The following is a 19,650-nucleotide window of genomic DNA, read 5'->3' on the forward strand; positions in this document are numbered from 1 at the left end:
ACCCTCTGCTGGTATTCTGCGGTATTCCCAATAGTGTTCTGATCTCCTGCTGCTGCCATACATCCATAACAAAAGGCTATGACTATTTCTTCAATATTCTTTATATCCCATTTCTCAAGTTTTGATGGAATATTTAGTGCAACCAGTATCATTCTTACATCCTAACAAACTCTCACCACTATAAATCTTCCATGTCAGTCCTTTATTTGTTTCTCAGTCTTTAATCATATATAATTTGTAAATACTAATGACATCCCTTTCTTTTATTCTGCTTTTCTTCCAGCTAGGAAACTGTCTTCACCACTTTTCCTTACAAAAGTTTCATGCTCTCTGTAATTCAGGTTTCCTGTAATATTATTACTTGTGCATTGCTACTACAAAAATATATGTCAATATCTTCTCTTGTTTTTTTTAAATTCCAAACCAATAAGTCAAAGTATGCCATGGGATCATTAATGGGTTGCATATTTGTGTAGAGCTATATAGCTGACACTCTATACATACAACTGTGTAAAGTTAGTCCCAGTGTTCTAACATTCAAACTCTAGTGGGCAGAATGGCAGTTGCTATGAGTCATTGATCTGTTTAAGTCTTGTTTGCAGTTTTTCTCTTCTAATTGCTAGATAGCCTGAAATATTTCAGATGCTGTAGCTGTTTTCAAAAGGTCAATATTTACTATCTAGACAATGACAACACACCATTGCTGACTAGCTGAGCTTAAGTAAGGTAAATTACCTTCCAAGTGCACCAGAAGCATGTTAGTCTTTACAAATGTAAGAAATGAAAAGCAGTAGTTATCGTCTCAAAGATCATTACAGATCTCAGTGTTTCACAATACCGCCCTGTGTGCAAGTTTTATATTTCAGTTACAACAAATGATCACCTTGATTTAATACATTTTCCTCTGTAAATGTTTCAAGTGCATTATGCTTGTGAATCTTGCTATCTTGCCTTTTTTCAGGAAACATACTGATCGTATTAATTTAATTTAAATACTATTTAACCTGTTGCTTTCTGTCACATAATATATTAATTTCAGTTTCCTTTCAACAGTCATTTATTTCTCTCCCCATCCGTTCCACGCTGTAATAGCACCTTTGTTAAAAGCAGTAGCAATATAAACAGTTTAAAGTAATTTTTAGTAAAATTTTGACATATATTATTACATTTATATTAATCAAATTGTTATTTTGTGTCTAGTATGTACTGGTTTTAATTGTGTCAATCTATTATTTAGATTGCAATTCACATTTTAAGGCTATCACACCCTTTGCAATGCAAACATGTATCCTTTTTTAACAGTCATCATTTTTTATGGAGTCTTCTGCGTTTTGAAATTTGTTTCATCTCTTTTGTTTTATCCACCTTTTCCGTTAGGAATCCAGGAAACAGTTTTCAGGAAGCCTTTCTGTTGAAGTGCCCATTGTTGTCTTTTTTGCTCCTGTTGGCAGTGGGTTTGTGCCCTTACCACCCTCTTTTGCCTTCTGCTGTTGTTTTCTGTTTTCCAGTTCGTCTTGTACCTGTCAAAAGTCTGTCAAGGTTTTTAATCCAAGTGAATAGAAGACCTGAAAAAAGTCAGATACAATAACATACAATTAAGTTTAATTTCTTTGTGGAGTCTTTTGGAAGGGAAAAAGTATTTCTCTTAGTTTGTGTTTGTAATGAAAAGTCATTATCCACCTAAACCATTGTCTCTCCAGCCTTTAAGATTGTTCCTTTCCTGCATAAGATGGAAGAATTATCTCCATTAGCTGATGTCCATCCATCCATCCACAACCCATTATCCCATTTGTGCAGATGGGGGTTGAGGTGTAACTTCAACAGTGACAATCATCTAGAGCCAAGGTTTACACCACCAGGTGGCTAGCCCCGCTGCAGCTGTTCTTCCAAACCACACATTCCCATGTACACTCACACCTATGGCCAATTTAGAGTGTCCAATCCACCTACTGCATGTCTTTGAAATGTGGAAGGAAACTGAGGCACCCAGAAGAAACCCATGAGAACACAGGCAAGACATACAAACTCCACATAGAAGGCACCCCAGCCAAGAATAGAATCAGAGGACCTCTTGCTATGAGGTGACAATGCTATGTCTGAAGTTTAATCACTGTAGGTCTTGGCTGCTTTCTCAGACTCACATTAAAAGTATTTACTCTGTGTGCTTTTTCTATTTTAATCACATCACTAGAAGTCCAGGCAATGTGCAGAGATGTTTTCTTATAAAACCTTTACAATTCTTTCATTCAGTTTGTTCTGTAGTACTGTTGCAAACCTCATATTATCTCTGATTAACACATCCTTCAGTTCAGCCAAATCTGCACCATTTGCTCATATTTTCATTTTGTTTCACCATTTATTTCTCTATCTTTCTTTCTTTTCTTTTTCAGAAGTTTACGTTTGCTGTTTCTTCTGCATGTCTGATTAAACATCTTATATTTCCTGCATCCTTCTGTTATTTGTCTCTATCTCTGAATATTCCAGTAGGGACTGAGTTATCTTGAAAATATCAGAAAGTATTTAGACAATCATTTTTTCTAGGGTAAATGAAGAGTTTTCTCCTTGTGCTGCCATTAACATCTGCTTTTTCCAGCTTTGCTCCACCACACTGTTTTCAGTCCCCATCTGAGTTTTTGCCAGTGTTTTGTCTTTTACTTCATTTAGGATCATAGGAAGTTACTAGGCTATTGTTCCTGATGCCCTTACAAGCCTAGACAAGAATTTAATCCATGTTCCAACAAGTCAGCACCCGATGCCCCTGTCCAGCAGGGACACAGGGGTGTATTTTCTATTCCCCATCCAGTTATCCAGGTTGCACTTAAAAAGGGTTAATGAGATACTCTGCTTAACGTGAAGAGGGAGTCTGTTCCATAGAATGGAGACTCTGGGACACAAATCTGCCCCACTAATATGTCCTGTTGATGTCATGCATGTAGGTTACTCAAGTGGAGCTTGACTTGCAGATATGCAGCAGCAGACCTCTCAACTGTCTCGAATTACTCAGATTTTACCGAGTTTTGGGGTCCCAATAATGGGGTGCCATGATTCCTGAGTAGCACTCCATTATTTCCGATTTTTCAAAAGTATTTCTTTGATTTTCATGCTTTCGGAGCTGACATCATCACGTTTGCGATGACGTCAGCTCCGTCAACATGCCACGCGTCTGTTTGAATAGTGGACTGTTGTTCAGGCAGTAGAACACAGGATATTTCTAAGCCACGGCAGGAAGATTTACTTACTTTTTAAGCCAGTTAGACTTGGAATGCACTGCTGTTTGGGCAGGAAGTGTCTGCTCTGCTGTTTAATGAATGAACTGCCGTTCGGGCAGGATTTCTTCAACTGGCAACTGTAGAGCTGAAAGTGTCTGTTGCAGGAGGACTAACCAGACAGAAAGGACCGTTGACAGAAGGTACTTTGCTGTATAAACCTGGCAAATGCAGTGTGTGTGTCTGTGAAAGGGCAGCTTCTTTACTTTGTTTACTGTGCTTGGCTCAGCTGCTTGCAGGCATTACCTTTGATTGAACAGTGATTCCTTTTACTTAACGGCTCAGCAGCAGCTTGCAGAAACAGCAGCTTCTTTACTTTATTTACTGTGCTTGGCTCAGCTTGCAGAATGCAGGCATAACTTTTGAGAGTATGTTTAGCTTACAGGTATTATGGGTGAGAGAAATGGCAGCTTCTTGAATCACTTTTGAATAGTGAGTGATTCTTTTTTACTTAATGGCTTAGCTTGCAGGCATAATGTGTGTGAACTGGCAGCTTTACTTTGTTCCTGTGCTTGTTTTGAATGGTGATTCCTTTTTCTTAATGGCTCAGCTTGCAGGCATAACATATGTGTGAAACGGCATCTTCTTTACTTTGTTTAGCTCAGTTGCAGGCAATGGCATTAGGGATAAGAGAAATGGCAACTTTAATTAACTACTTTTGTGAGTGTGTGTATAGCTCAGCTTACAGGCATAAAGTGTGCGAAACAGCAGCTTTACTTTGTTCCTGTGCTTATTTTGAATGGTGATTCATTTTACTTAACAGGCTAACAGCTCAGCCTGCAGGCATAACATGTGTGAACTGGCAGCTTTACTTTGTTCCTGTGCTTATTTTTAATGGTGGTTCTTTTTACTTAATAGCCCAGCTTGCAGGCATTAATTCTTTTGAATTATGATTCCTTATTGCAGGCATTACTTCTTTTGAACAGTTATTACTTATTGCAGGCATTACTACTTTTGAATGGTGATTGCATACTGCAGGCATTACTTCTTTATCACAACAGGATAATACTAGCTTTTAATGCAGAAGGCTGTGGGTTCTATTCCCACACTATGTAGATGGATTGCTATACTGTGTTTTACTTTTAAAGGGGGTAGATTCTGCAGTCCTGAGAATGTCCTTTTTTAGCAGAGATACCGAGTAACTATGAACCTGTTATCAGTATGGCATCCATTCCATATTGCAATATTATTAGCTTATCATTTTTAATGCAACCTAGACAAATTTATTCCTCAAGGCCAACAGGCACTTTATTTGTAGATGAAACAATGAAATATTAAGTTGTTTGCTAGCAGCAACCTTTTCATTACTTTCAGATCTCTTTAATGTGGAATTATTTAGATGATTTTTACTTCTGCAGAGATTGTTCATATTTACTGATACTGGTGGATTGTCAAAGTTTGAGTAGACTTTTATAATGGAAATTTTCTGAACTGGGCAGTTTTGTCATTATTGGTTCATGCATTTTGTTGCATTGCTTACTGGAAAAATGTTCAAAACAATACATTTTAAAATGCGCTATAACAAGTGTGCTATTTTATATGAGGAATGTAATTTAATACAGTCAGGAAGGTGCATCAAAGAACACATGTATGTTTCATGTGCAAGGGGCCTATGATTTGAAAACAGATGCATTTTCTTTCGATGTTGTGTGGGTTTCAATGAATGTGAGTCTCAACGGCAGAGAAGTTTTAATGCCAAGTCTATTTTCATTGTGAGACAGTATTGCCAATTTGCTTTGTTTAGCAGATATCTATTAGTATTTGTGCGTTGTGCTATAAAATGTAAAAATAAAATCCAAATAATCATTGTAGAAGTAAAGCAGTATGCATGCATTGCACACATTTGTGTTTATGGTAAATGGGGCAAAATAGCCAGGTAATGGGACATTGGAATGGCTGCAGGGGGACTCTGGTGCCATATTTTGGTTGTCTGTTCTTCAGTTTGCATTTGAAAGTTGGTATCCCATAATTTCATTGGAGTGGGTGGGGTTACATAATTATGTATGTAAATTTTATGTTAATCGGCGTACAGATTTGTACCTATTTTTCATGGGCCTTGTCCAGATTTTTGATGTTTCCAGGTTGAGAGGTATGTGCAGCAGTCTCATCAAGGCAGGGTCTGAAATTGCTTTATATGCAGACAGAGGGCAATTCTGAGGAGTCTATATGAGACTAAATAGAGGGACAGAGCTTTTAGCCTATCTGTGTAGGGTAGATGTTTGAGGCCTTGGATTCTCCTGGTGAGGAACCTCTGTGGTTTCTCCAGCTGCTGCATGTGCTTTGTGCAGTACATGCTGAAAGGGGCATTGTACTCAATAATGGGTCTTATAAGGGAAGAATACAGGGATGATATGACCTCCTTGTATGTGGATGAGATAATCTTACTAATGAGGTGGGCCATATACATACAGCATATGTATACTGACTTTAAACAACATAAACCATATTACTTTTCACCAAGTATAAGCAGGGGGGCAAGCCCCCCTGCATCCCCATGTGGGGGCTGTGCCCCCCACACCCCTTGCCAGTTAAATATATCATCTCCGAGATTTCACTTCACTACACTAAGTGCAATCTCGGAGTTGCTATATTTAAGTAGCAGGGGGGTGCAGGGGACGCAGCCCCCCACATGAGTGGTGCAGAGGGACATACCCACCTGCTCATACTTGATGACAACTTCTATGCTTAGTTTTGTATGTGTTTTTGTATGTCTTTGTACTGGCATATTATCATTATTTGTATTCTGTGTGTTTTCAGTATTTTGAGTTTTAGGATTTTGAAGTTTCATGATTTTGAAGTTTCAGGATTTTGGTCTTCAGTCTTGCGAATTTCAGGATTGTGATATTTCAGTCTTCTAAAGGGGGACCAGGCAGAGACACCATATGAACAGTATTGATAGGCAAAGTATGGATAAAAGGACTTGCCTTAAGCAAGTACTCCACTGAAAAGGACAAGATGTCAGCTAAGGACAGTAAGTACTAAGCGTGCCACATATGTACTGTTATTAACAAACGCTGGACTAGTTTTCAAAAAAGGCATATTGGAATGCATGTGATTTAAAGCAGGAACTGTACTAAATCCAACTAGAAGTGACAATGTTGATGAAGCTAGTGCAATATGTTATGCAGTAGTACCTAAGACAAGAAGTGTACCATTTAGGGAATAGCATGCTACATTGTTGTCCCAAATATAAGGCAATGCATGGACCATTTTGCATGAAAATTAGTGCTCTGGAGATGTCTAATTATGTGAAGATATGTTGCTCCATCCTCTGTTTAGCAGAAGCATAGTAAAGCATATCTCAGCTCCTAGGCTGACAGATAAGCTTCCTGTCAGTAAGAGGTCAATGGACCAGCAAGTAAAATGTATACCACAGTGACCATGAGCTCTGAAACCTATCCATTTTAACAGTTCTCTGGTGATTGTGAGGAATGGAGCAGTATAACACTGTCATGGAGCAAGCAGCTTAAGGAATTGTACATACTATCAAAGCCGATGCACCATGCAAAAACATTATACTAAGGAATCTTAAAACAAGGAGGTATGTATAGCAGTCTGTGCAAATTGCAAATAAACAGCACTATGAATTCTTAGCAAGGAGAGATCTTAGGGAAAGGATGCAAACTAAACCAGCCTTTGTGCCCTGAATTTAGTACAAAGGACATGGGATTGTGGGCCATAGCAAGTAATGGCAGCCAACTAGCCAGTCAGTGAACACTGCATTTTATACAAACATATGCAATAGCTTATACATGTCTACAAACAGTATGTGAGGCAGAGAAGGACAAATAAATGGTATTTAATTTCTGCACACAAATATGGATGCACTCATACAGATGCATATATGTAAATCCATATAGTGCTTGATATCTATATAGTGTTTGATAAGGTTATCAAAATAATTCCAGATGGATGAACTTGTAAGTGTTTGGAGGTTAATTAATGGCTGCAGAGAATGCATTGCTGAAATGTCAACACTGGAACAGCTGTTGCTTGAAGATGTGTATGGTAAGACCTTTTTAACATTGTGATGCAGTGTAGGATGGCCTTTGTAGATGGCCTCCCTGTCTACGATTGGCATTAGCCTTGTTTTGCATTGTAAGTTGCCTATTTGCATAGTTTCCACACACAGTTTGGAGATGTGGTATAGAGTAACACATCACTTCTCGGTCCCTATTACATCATTACTGTTTTTTTCTTGACCATTAGCACCACTCAGTGCATACTGTGACTGTACATTCCACAACATGTTACTATTAATGCAGTACTGAAAACTGCACAGTGCACCATGACAGAAATGCAACATATTATGGGGTGCATGAGTAAAATTTTTGGAAATCACACATGAATCAGAAGTGTGTGTGTGTGTGTGTGTGTGTGTGTGTGTGTGTGTGTGTGTGTGTGTGTGTGTGTGTGTGTGTGTGTGTGTGTAAATAAATATTGTTCTCTTCATTTTTATTGACTTTTGTTAGGTCAACTCATGCTTGAGCTTTAACATGGGTTCGAGGGTGGGGGTAAGTCCTGCTCACATACTCTCACTGCACTTAATTTATACAGATATCTATCTATACAGACACACACATACACACACACACATATATATATATATATATATATATATATATATATATATATACACACATACATACATACATATATAGAGAGAGATATAGATATATAAGTTTACTGTGAAAATCTTGGATGTGTGACAGTCAAATGTGAGAATAACATGACCCACAGAATGTAAACAGGGAATGCTAAGAACCACATAACTGAATACCCAGACTTACCCCCAACCCCCGTGGACCCATGTCAGCACTTGTTTCTATGTCTACACAGGTCCCAAGGGAAAAAAGAAAAAAGCAGGTACTGACCACTATGCTGAACAGCTTTAAAACTTGTATTTTAAAACACAATTAAAAACACAGGAATGAGCCCTTTCAGGACCAAGCCCTTCTTCAGATACAAAACTCAAATGAAGCTGCAGCTTTTATATAGCTCTTCAGTTAACATTCAGTACTGTACCCTTCTTTTCCTTAGTGCACGTCTTAAACGTATAACCCCATTTAAACCTGGGGTTTTGTATGCTGCTAGCTCAATGATCCATTCAGTTTCATTCAACTCTGTCTCATTAATCAAATCACCTCCCCGTTTGTTTTTATTTACACATTGTATAACCATAAACTTAAACTTATGATTTTCATACTTAGAAATGTGCTGGAAAAGTGCATTATGTTCATGTTTTAATCTTACAGAGGTTCAAAATTCTGTGTTTCAGCATGCAATTAGATTTTAATACATAGAATGAGCTGCAGTCCTGACAGACAGCCAGGTAAACAACATACTTTGTTCTACAATCTGCATACACATCAAAACAATATTGTTTTCTTGATACAGGGTGTACATAGGATTCTGCCTCCACAATGAACTCACATGCTTTGCAGTTTCTGCACTTTCATGTACCTGCACATTGTGTAAAATTGTTCCAACTTTTTTCTATCTTCCCTTCATGACATAATAAATCCTTCAGATTTTTATTTCTTCTAAAGCCAAAAACTGTTTTTTCTCCCACTACCTTGGCTATTTTTTCATCTGTCAGTAAAACATTCCAATTCTGTTTTATTATATCACATATACCCCCTCTGTTATTACTATATGTTAACATTAGCCTCACATTGTCCATCTGTGAGGCTCTAGACTGAACAGGTTTTCCATCCTGTTGTGTATGGGAAAACCAAGGCCTAGACCTATTACTTCTGTATTGTTTACTCTTAGTAATAGTTTCTTTAACTCTATTTTCATTGTATCCCCTTTTACAGAAGTTACTCTCTAACTTGTCTATTTCTTGTTCAAAATGTGTATCCTGCGTACATATATGTTAAATTCTATCAACCTGGCCTCTTATTATACCATTGGACATATACCTTGGATGCATGCTGTCATAAGATAGCATGTTATTCTTCCAACAGTTTTTTTCTGAATAAGGTTGTGTCCAATACTCTGTTCTCATCCCTCAGCAATTTTACATCCAAAAGTCCAAAGCTCTACTGGCATACTGCATGGTGAATCTAAAAAAAGTGGTCATAGATTCCAAATATTCAACAAATTTTTGTAAACCATGACCCCCCCCCCCCCATAACAAAAAAACGTCATCCACAAAACGCACATAGAAAATTAACTTGTCCTTCCATGGATGTATAGCTTCATTCTCCCAGCAAGCTAACACTAAGTTTGCATAAGCACAGGGGGGGGCCCATAGCCACCCCCTGCTTCTGGCGATATTATGCATCTTGACACATAAATATATTATTTTTTAACACTATTTTAAGCAGGACACACACACACACACACACACACACACACACACACACACACACACACACACACACACACACACACATAGTTTCTCTGGTTTGATTCTCAGCTGAGGTGCCTTCAATGTGTAGTCTGCATGTCCTTCCTGTGGTTGCATGGATTTTCTTTGGTGCTTCATTTACCTGCCACATTCCAAAAATATGCTATAGGTGAACTGAACATTTAAATTGGCCATAGGTGTAAGCATGTGCATGTGTGGTATGAAAGATCATACGTAACAGGGCTAGCCACCCTGTGGTGTGAGCACTGGCTGTAGATGATTTCCACTGTTGATATGACACCCTGACCACATATGCAAAAAAATGAGAGAAGTTGGTTATGGATGTGTGTGTACATATATATATATATATATATATATACACACACACACACACACACATACATATGGGTCTCATTTAGATGATTGTAGTCTTAGAACTTCAAATTTCATATGGCCAACACCATATGATCGACGTTTTAAAGACTTCAAATGTTCTAAACAGAGATATCCATACAGCATGGAATGGCAAATTTTCCTTGCTGTAGTACGATCTCGGAGATGGTATATTTAAGTAGCGGGGGATGTGGGGGCTGTAAGGGGGCCTGCCCCCCTGCAGAAATGTTCAGGAAAATTTTTTTGTTTTGTTTTTTTTTTTTTTTTTAGATGTTCAAAGTCTTAAAAGTTCAAGCATATGGTGTTGGCTATATGAAATTCGAAGTTGGAAGACTTCGATCATCTAAATGGTATATATATATATATATATATATATATATATATATATATATATACATGTATATATACACACACACACACACACACACACACACACACACACACACACACACACACACACACACATATGTATCTATATGGGTCTACCTGACTTGGTCGACATTTCATTTGATTGACAGTTCATTTGGTCGACATTTCATTTGATCGACAAGCATTTGCCCCCTTCCCCAATGTTGTGCAACCCTGGAGTTGATGTATATAGTTAGGGGGGTGTGGGGGGCGAAGCCCCCCACTTAAAATGCTTGTCGATCAACAAACTATTAGTTACTACCTTGAAATCTCATAATAAATCAGGTGATTCCTTATTAGCAAACACTATCGGTTCATACTGGAATAAACTTCCCACTGAACTGACCTCCCTAACATCATGCCACCTTTTCAAAAAACAGATAAAAAACCACCTACAAATCCACTGGCTCTGCCCCTGCTCTAATCCTGACTGAGCATACTACTGTTTTATTACTCTGAACAGTCTGCATGTTTCTTTCTTTACTCTCCCATTCTTACCTAAACCAACATTCTTAACCCCCTTTCTGCTCCCTCACCCTTTTCCCTTGTCTCTCTGCCTATATACCTCACTCTCCTGTTTAACTTTACTTTCTTAACAGTTAACTTGATTAAATACCTTTACCCTATCTAAACATACTCTACCCACACTTTTCTTTTTCCTCTTATCCCTTTCTCCCTTAAGTTTACTACCAACTTTTCTCCTTACCTTCTAACTTGCTTTTTTTAGCATGCCTAACTACTAGCTTTCTTTTCACTCTGTCTAATACCATCGCTCTCCTCTACCTCTGACCAATGATTAATTTTTACATACCTACACTTCAGATATCCTTTACTCACCTGTATTTTCTTGTGCCTGAATTTATCTCCTCAACCACATGATGTGAACTTTGATCTTAATCTTACTGTAACCTACTTAAGTTAGTCAAGACAATCTGTATTCTGTTGGACATTTTGATTTGTTTTGTGTTTGTTCTCTGTTAAAAAGATTGATCTACTTAGTAAAGTAGTCTTCATGTATTGTCGTAGTCTATTAGTGGAGCTTTTCTCCTCGGGCCTCTGCTGAAAATGGACATGTATCCAGCCAGACTAGCCCGGTTAACAAATGTAAAATAAATAATAAAATAAATGAACTGTCGACCAAATGAATATTCGACCATATGAAATGTCGACCAAGTGAGGTAGATCCATCTATATATATATATATATATATATATATATATATATATATATATATATGGATCCCCTTCACTTTGTCAACTGTTCATTTCACCGTCAACCAAGTCAGCAGACCCAATTCACTGACACCTCATTTCACCGACACTCATTTCGTCAAAAATTATATATGGCCTATTCCCACTGTAGAGTGACCCTGGAACTACAATATATAAATGTTTTACAGTATACAGATGCATTCTTACAAGTGCAATGAATAACTTACCAACAAACCATTATAGAATCCCAGTATGTGGGTGGCTTGCCCCTCACACTCCCCATTGTGGGGGCTGTGCCCCCCACACCCCCCCTTACTATATATTCTGACTCCAGGGTCGCTCTACAGCGGGGAATAGGCCATATATAATTTTTGATGAAATGAGTGTTGGTGAAATGAAGTGTCAGTGAATTGGGCTTGCTGAGTTGAGTGCCGGTGAAATGAACTGTCAACAAAATGAAGGTGATCCATATATATATATATATATATATAGGTTCATAGGTAGGTACTAGGCTATTGGCCCTAGGGCCTATACAAGCCTAGCCAAAAATGTACCCTGGCTTTCGCCACCCAAGAAAATTATTTTCCTGTGCCCCTGTCAAGCAGAACCACAGAAGTGATCCCCGGGGTGAATTTGCTATTACCCATCCAATCATCAAGATTTTTCTTAAAGAGTGCTAAAGAGGAGCTCTATTTGACATAGACAGGTAGTCTGTTCCAGAGTATGGGAAGTCTCCGGGACAGGAATCTATCCCTCCAGCATGTTCTGTTTATTGTGATGACAAGGTTTAGGTCCCTAGAGCATGTAGCTTGGAGGGATTGGGATTTCTTTAAGTGGAGCATGTCCAACAGCTCTGGGTTTGACATAGCTTTGTATGTTAGGCAGAGATTGCCTCTGAGTAGGTGATATGCGACGGAGTAAAGCTGGAGTTTTTTGAGACGGTCTGCATAAGGCATCTGTTTGTGGCCAGTAATCCTCTTTGTGAGGTATTTTTGCGGCCTTTCCAGTTGTTGTAGATGTCTTGTGAGGTACATACCAAAAGGGGCATTGCACTCTATAATGGGTCTAATGAGTGATGAGTAGAGGGGAACAATGACCTCTTTTTTTTCTGGATGAGAAACCTTTTGTGATGAGGTGTGCCACGTAGGATTTCCTGACCACTTTGGCGATGTGATTATCAAAGGAGAGACTACTGTCCACCTGTGTCCCAAGGTCTCTTATCACACTTTCGGTGTTAAGTAGACTACCACCTATGTGGTTGTTCATGGTTCATGGGTACAGAATTTTTACCAAAGGGGATGACAATGCACTTTTTGGCATTGAGCTTGAGACCATGTCTTTGACACCAGGCATCTGTCTCAGTGAGGCCCTTTTGTAGGATGTCCACATCATTAGGAGTTTCAATTATAGCTCCTAGTTTGCAGTCATCTGCAAATTTAGTTAGCCAAAGACCTTCTGTGTTACCCTGTACTTCAGAGAATAGATAGTAGATACCAAACAGGAGAGAACCCAGGACTGAACCCTGTGGTACTCCACTTGTCACTGGTCTGAAGTCTGATTTGGAGTCTGCTACTTTCACAGTGTAGGTTCTGTCAGTAAGTCAGTTGGCAACCCATCTTGTGACATAGGGATTTATACCTAGTTTAGTGAGTTTATCTATAATTCCAGAGTGGGGGATGGTGTTGAATGCCTTGGCGAGATCTAGATAGGCTGTGTGAACCACCTTACCCTCATCCATGGCCTTGGTGACTGCTTCAAAGAAGTCTATCAGGTTTAGGAGACATGATCTGCCTTTTATAAACCCAAACTGTGTGGGGTCCAGGGTTTGGAGATCTCCAATGTCTTTGCTTATGAGTTCCATGATGATACGTTCCATGGCCTTGCAGACGAGGCTCGTCAGGCTAATGGGGTGGTAGTTCCCGGGGTCTGTTGTGGCCCCCCCTTTGTGGAGTGGGATAACAGTCGCGGTATTATATATAGATATATATATATATATATATATATATATAGATACACTAGATAATCTCGAAGTACTGAATTGTCTAATTTCAGAGTAGTCGAAAGTGCAGTTACACAAAACTGCACTATGTCAAATGCAGAAATGTCAACTCTACTATCATGGTGTCGCGTTCGTGACATGCAGTGTGATTTGTGGATTTATCTGGGGTTTCATGTAAGTGGTGTATGTGTAAGGGTATTGGCTAGGGATTTTAGTGTGTGTGAGTGTGTGTGGTGGAGTTTTTTGTGTGTTTAGTGTGACTTCGGAGTTAGTATATATAAGTAGGGGGTGGGGGGCACAAACCTCCACATAGGGGTGCAGGGAGGCTTGCCCCCCTGCTTATAGGTAGGATAGGTGTGTGTGTGTGTGTGTGTGTGTGTGTGTGTGTGTGTGTGTGTGTGTGTGTGTGTGTGTGTGTGTGTGTGTGTGTGTGTGTGTGTGTGTGTGTGTGTGTGTGTGTGTGTGTGTGTGTGTGTGTGTGTGTGTGTGTGTGTGTGTGTGTGTGTGTGTGTGTGTGTGTGTGTGTGTGTGTGTATGGTCATGGTTGTGCTATTCACGGTTTTGGGTGTTCGGATATGTGGGTGTTCGACTTTCAGTCTCAAAATACTGAAATCCGACATTTCAGTATTTTGAGATTATCTAGTGAATCCATATATATGTATATATAGATAGATATATAGTTAAAGCTTCTATTTCCTTTAAATGTAGTTTGGGTGCAGAAGTATTTGGGAACTGGTTAGAAATAGGATTTGAGTCAGAGAATATGAATCCAGAGTTGGGCAGGATGGGGAGGCAAGGGTTAAGGTAGGGAATAGGCTGGAAGGAAATGATGTCAACAGAGTAGGGGCTACTTAGGTTTGAAGACAGAGTGAAGATTAGCTCAGCCTTTTGATGTGGTACTGTCAGTTATTCACCTTCTCCCCACACGCAAGCGACCAAGTGGTAGGCCTAGTTTTACTTAGAAGAAGGTAATATTGTGTAATATTGATGAGGAGGAGAAAATTATATATTTTTTTTTCCCTTGGGCCTGGGGGGGCAAGGCTGATGGTAGGGGGACAGCACAGCCCACGTTGATGTACGTTTGGATGTGCATGGCCTTTTTGGTTTGCAAGTTGCTTCAGTGGTGGTTTGAGAATTGGATGAGCTTAGTCTTGGTAAGTTTAAGGCTGACATATAAGCCTCTGTAGGGAGGAACTGAACAGTACTTTACTGGGTGTTGAGCGCTGGTTGTCCTGATCATCAAGTGCAGTGGAATGGGTTGTCTCTGTGTTTGTTTGTGCTTGGACGTTCTTGATGTTTTGAGAGTGTTAAGGGTGGCTGGAGTTGGTTTGGATGTTTTCAATACTAATTTTAGTCAGTCTGTGTGCACTTTTGACATTGCCTGGGGTATGTCTGTGTTGTGCGGAGGTTTGCTGGGCTCTGGGTGTGGGTGGCGCATCCACTGTTGATGCAGTTGCCATTCTTGTTGTTTATGGTTTGGTGCTGGGAGGAGCAGCGGGGTCACCCTTGGTGGGATGCTTAAATTGCCTTGGGACCATGTCATCTTTGTATTTGCAGGAAAGGGAACAAAAAAGAAAAGGATGTTGGAAAAGAATGGAGAGGGGGAGTGCAAATGAGGAGTGGTATTTATTTCTGTGGTCACAGTTTGAATTTTTCATTTGGTAGGACTACAAGGACTACAATGGTTTTATATATATACATATCTATATATATCTATATATATATATATCTATATATATATATATATATATATATATATATATATATATATATATATAAAGAGGAAAAAGAAAGAGTGACTGGTTGAAGAAAATTGTAGGGCACCCTGAATGGTTAACACAGGGTTTGCAGCCCCAGTGCATGTGCACAAGTTGCACAGGTGTAAGTTTTTGGGGGCTATATCACTTTCATGAAAACACAAGTACTCAAACACCTATTCATCAACCCAATATAGCTAACAGCTTTTTATGGAACATTCACATCAGCAAACATTTTTCCCAGGGCAAGGAGTTAGCTGTCCAACATCTCAAAATTGCCTTTTCCCCACTGTAGTTTGATCTCAGAGCTGGTATTTTTAAGTAGAGGGTGTGTGGGGGATACATCCCCCCCCACATTGAGGGGTGTAGGAGGCATAGCCCCCCAGTTTGGTGGGTCAATATAATGAGGTGTGTGTATTGTTTGGCACGTTGGACAGCTATCTCTTTGCCCTGAGAAAAGTTTTGCTGATGTGTAGGTTCACTGAAAGGACCAGTTACTGTACTGGGATTGATGGAGAGGTGTTCTAGTAGTAGCATTTTTGTGGACGTGATATAGACACAATTTTTTACACAGACTGCTTTGGAGATCCATAGGTCAGTTTAGAGGGATGTATTTGGATCAGAGTGATGGGATAGTCAGATGAGTCCACAGCAGTGAATTACACTTAATAAATACGCTCATATAGAATTATATACTGTTTTCTAAATGTCACTATAGTTATATTAGGGCACTCATTATATTCTGAGCAGAGAAGTGATCTTTTGTCAGGCCTGAAGGAAATATGTTGGAGCTTACAGAAGTGAATTGAAAGGTTGAGTGGTGTGGGTTCAGAGGTTTGCTGTAATGCTGTTTGTCAAGTTTGAAAACATAAAAGCAATGTAGCGGGTTTCCAAAATTTTGATTGTGGATTTAGGGTGGGTGTCCAAAAAGCAATTATTGTCCAGGATAGTTAGGGACCTAGTAAAGTTAAGACAGTAACATCTGCACATGATTACATTGTGGTCAAAAATCATCCCTAGGCTAATATAGAAGCAGTTAGCTAGTTTTATAGCTTTAGAAAGAGCTAGGTGGTTTGTCAGTCATAGCGTATGGAGGGCATTGAGAGGTTTAGGCATGAAAGTAGTTGTGCATTGGGACTTCGATGTTAGGAATCCTGTTTCATAGCGAGAGGATACGATACATTGGGACTTCGATGATAGGAATCCTGTTTCATAGCGAGAGGATACGATACATTGGGACTTCGATGATAGGAATCCTGTTTCATAGCGAGAGGATACGATACGTTTGAGTGGTATCAGTCTAGAGTTGTTTAATTGAGTGGAGGGTGCAACACTGCTTGCATAGCTTTGAGAGTGAGCAGTCAACACTGCCTGTAGTTTTAATGTTTTTCTATGGGTATGTTAACAGATGTGAGAAAATGTTAATAAGCAATGTGTTTACAAAATGTATCAGAAGTTTAAATATCTTTTGATTTAATATTTATTGTATTGTATTATGTTAATAAAATTGGTCACAATGGCATATGTGGTGTGGTCTTTTCTCTTCAGTTACTCAGAAATTTATTTCGAAGCTTGTTTTTGACTAACTGTAGCAAAATGAATTTTGCCTGAGTATGCAGCTGGCATGCAAAAGTTAACTTTTTACAACACCTTTGTATATATATCTAGGGTGCATACTATTAACTATGAACATATCAGGTTGTCTGAATGTTCTTCTTATGTATAGAAATATGTAATGTACCACCAGCTTTCCATAAAGTAATATCCAAGAAACTAATTTCTTTATCCACATAATGCATATCAAAATGAAGGATATCAGTAGTCTAATGCAATTCCTGAACAAATAATTCAAGGGTGAGATTAGTTCCCATCCATAATATTATAACATCATCCACAATCCATTTATAAAATGTTAACTGATTGTTCTTAAACCCAGTCAACATAGAGTCAAAGATGTAAAGCTCTTCCCACCTGGTGGGAACAAGGTGAGCATAGCTGTTAGCCACCGGAGTCCCCATCGCCACACCTAGAATCTAATAGTATGTGGTGTCATTAAACAGAAAAACATTATTTTCAAAAACCAGTTCTAGAAGGGAGCATATCAAAAACACTTTATTCTGTGTATAACTACTGTGTTTGACAAAAATTCTCTTACATATTGTATCCCAATATTACTGGGAATCACAGTAAAAAGTGATTTTATGTCCATTGTTACTAAGAGAGCTTTGTTGATATTATTGATTTTCAAAAACACTCCAGAGAATTTAAAAAATCATGTGTCTCTAATATATCCACTACTAAATTTTAGCAAAGGTTTAATTTGTTGGTCTAAATACTTAGAAATAGCAGTAGTGGGCCATTGCACCACAGAAACAATAGGTCTCATACGAGAGTGTTGTAAGTTTTTGTGGATTTTCGGGAGACCATATATAAATGGACAAACTGGATGCTCATTATACAGATAGTTATACTGTTCTGGAGTATTTATTAAGTGCATTAAATGATCATATAAAGCTGTCTTAACTATATATATCATATTAATCAAATCTACTCTATTTATAACTTTAAATATATTTATGTCCATTAAAAAAGTATTCATTAAATCATAATACATATCACTATCCATTATAACAGTTTTCCCTGCTTTGTCACCTGGTTTAATTACTACATCAGCTCTAGCACACAGTTTAATCAGTGCTTTCTATTCTTCTTCTTCTTCCAAATTAAAATATTTATCAGACTTGCCTTTAGAAAATAAATAATCCATATCATTTTCACACATTCTATAAAAGGCCATAACAATTGCTAAGCTAACAGGTACAAGCAAGCTACTCCTTTTAAGTTCACAATTATCACTAAGATTGTTCTTAAACATTGTTTTTAAATCCAAGTTTCTAACAAACAAACATAATTCAGTAAGACAATCATTCAACATTCCATCAATAGAAGGTATAAAAGTTAGACCTTTAGCTAAAAGTTTCAGTTCAGCTGTATCAAAAATAGTATTAGACAAATTCACAGCAGTGCGGCCAATCATTTTTTCTTGCTTCGTGTTACCAGGCCTACCTTTGGTGATGTCCCAAGCCCTTTCTGTGTGTGAGTAACAGTTTTCTTTATTCCTTCCCACTGGTGGCTGCTTTCTTTGCTCCTGGACCGTGTTGAGGATTGAATCTGTAGAGGTAGCTTCAACTGTAACTTGGTCGTTTCTAAAAAAAAAGCCCACCAGTAGCTCCAATTAGCTCTATGTTACTCCACGCCCCTCTATCAGCTTGTGGAACATTAATTTCTAAGTTACCAGCAGTAGCATCTCGCCCAGAGTCATTGCTAAAGGAGTCGAGTGCATTGACAGCTTTCCCTATATGCATAGGCACATTTCCTTCCCTCGGAGGCTCTACCATATTTCCATAATTAATGCATTTGTGGATGAAGCTCAGTTTCTGCTAGCAGCTTAGTAACTCCCTGAAGCTGCTTGTTACAGTTATAACAAGCAGCTTCCTACAATTGCAGTACATAAGTCTCCAAAGACCTTTTGTTGTCATCAGTTTTAGGAAGAACTTTTCTGCAGCAGTCTCAAGAACTGCAAAAAGCCCATGGTACTAGATTACCTAGCTATGGCTCTGCCACAGAGGGGCATTTACAGTGAGAAAGAAAAGAAAGTCATCCCCATACTTAGAAGTATTTTTTATTCATTTTATTTATCCTTTGTTGATCTGGTTACCCCACTAGGCTAGTAGCCTTTTTTCAGGGGAGACTCAAGGTGATATTCATACTAACTAGGAAAATTTTGGCTAGAGCACCAGGTACTTTCCCCCAACTCTTTTTTCCCTCATTTAGTGATGTGGGATCTTTTATATTCACCTAAGCTACCAACTTGAGCAGATGGGACTCTAGTTTAGTTTCCCTTCCAAAGAACAGCACACTCATGAGCATTAAGGGGTGCTGCAGTACAATGTTGATAATAAAAAACTAATCCAATTACCTGGGGTGGGAACAGAACTCACAGTCTTTTGATCATCTGTCTCACATTTGTCCTTCAGATGTGGAGCATACATAGCAATATTCTACTGAGTGAAGCAACTGAGACCATTGCTTAATGCTGGGGGATATATGAAGCAGCAGGTCATTGTAGAGTTAAAGCTTCAATTCCCTTTAACATAGTTTGAGGCTTGACTCTGTCTAATTGTAGAAATATGCATTTTGTCTGCATGAATATATGAACAGTCTATTAATTTTTAAAGAAAGTATGCATTGAGTTCTGCTT

Source organism: Protopterus annectens, chromosome 15.part0 (genome assembly GCF_019279795.1).
Source record: "Protopterus annectens isolate FY-2018-M chromosome 15.part0, PAN1.0, whole genome shotgun sequence".
Classification (NCBI taxonomy): domain Eukaryota; kingdom Metazoa; phylum Chordata; order Ceratodontiformes; family Protopteridae; genus Protopterus; species Protopterus annectens.